The sequence below is a fragment of the Solanum tuberosum genome, unplaced genomic scaffold, assembly GCF_000226075.1.
Source record: "Solanum tuberosum cultivar DM 1-3 516 R44 unplaced genomic scaffold, SolTub_3.0 scf00533, whole genome shotgun sequence".
Lineage (NCBI taxonomy): Eukaryota > Viridiplantae > Streptophyta > Magnoliopsida > Solanales > Solanaceae > Solanum > Solanum tuberosum.
In genome coordinates, this window is record NW_006239459.1 from 321,476 (window position 1) to 323,176 (window position 1,701).

Consider the following 1,701-nt stretch of genomic DNA (forward strand, 5'->3'; position numbering starts at 1 on the left):
CCCAAACACAACGAGAAAAGGATCTTAAATAGATCGAGAATAGGGTTGATTTTTGGGCAAAATCTGTTTGAATTTTGAATCTTCCCGTTCCTTTCCGAGGCAACAGTAAAAGTAATAGGGAGTTGTTGTTGCTCTGAAACTCCGAAAAGGGGGAAAATCAGGACGATTGGACGTGAGGATGACATACGTATGGGCGGACACTGTCGCGCCGGGATTTACTGCTGGATTTTTGGGTTTGCCGTGATTTCTGCGTGAAGAAGACGGTATGAGCAGAGGGGTCGTGGCTGCTGATTGTTGTACGTCTGATCTGCTGTTGATGTATTGAAATTGAAAGGGAATAAAGGGATGGGGCCGGGTCAGGGATTGGGTCGGTTTGGTGTTGTATGTATTGTATTGTTTGAATGGGTTTGTTTGGTGTTAAATTGGTGGGCTTGAATTTTGGTTGGTTAAGAGTGGGCTGCTGAAGGCATTGAATTGGAACTAGGCCAGCTGAAAAAGGCCCAAAACTTTGGTCAAATATGTTTAAGGTAGGGTAGAAGGGTTGGCTATGTTTGTAATAAAAGGCTAGATTTTGAATTGAGGATTTGGCCAAATAAATTGTAATTATGGCCAATTGAATTTAAGAGATAGCCGAATTGATTTAGTTAGTAAATTCGGCTAAACAAGATGAATTAACATCAATTAACTAACGAGTTTCCTAATCTTAATAAGATAAAATAATTAACTTAATTGTAAACTAATAATTTAAAAATATAAGTACTAATTAACTAAATCAATTAGCCCACTAAAATATTTTTTGAGACGATTTTCGAATATTCATAAAATGTAATAAATATATACAAAATTATATATCATATATATATTAGTTAAAAATTATTAGAAGGAAAAAAAATGAAATTACTCAAAATGACTCGGAAAATATTTAAATTTTATAAAGTCAACTATTTCAAATTATTGGGAATTTAAGAAGTTCGATGATTAATTTATATTGGGGACGGTCAAAATTGGGTGTCAACAACTGTCCCTCGTTTGACTTGGATTGATGAAAGAAATTCGAGACAAACGAAATTGACAAATCCAGTTTTGACCGAACACATCTTCATCCTTTTGGAAGGGTATTTTGGTACAAGCTTTAGGAATTATGTCCGAACCTCGGAAACAGGTTTCCTACATATCTCAGGCTATATGAGAATTCAGGCCACTTGTAGTTCGATACGCTTGATTTGACGCACGATTTTGAAAGAAATCAAAAGCTATCCCGACACCGAATTATGAAGGGGCCAAAATGCTCAAGAGTAAGATTTACAAGAGAATGTTGGAGTACAGCCGAGTTTTCAACATTGAGCTCGCCTACATATCCTTAAACCTTAGGAATCAGGCTGTTTGCAGTTCAACTCGACCGGTTGAAAAAGAAATCTATTATGCTGGATCACCTTCAGTTCTGGAAGAGCGACAAAGTAGGTCGAGTATGAAAAAGAGGCTTGCAACCTCTTAGTCATGAATGTGATGCACTTCACACCCATAATTAAGAACTTACACGGACATAATTTCCAAAACTCTTGGTGCATCGTCACTCAGATTGGAAAATTACTTCTGGTGAACCAAAAATTTCCAGATGCGAAACTGAAACCATGAAACCTAAAGAAAAACCCACATGCCTTCTAATAGGGGTGTGGTTTGATTGTGGTGGAAGTCGCTCCT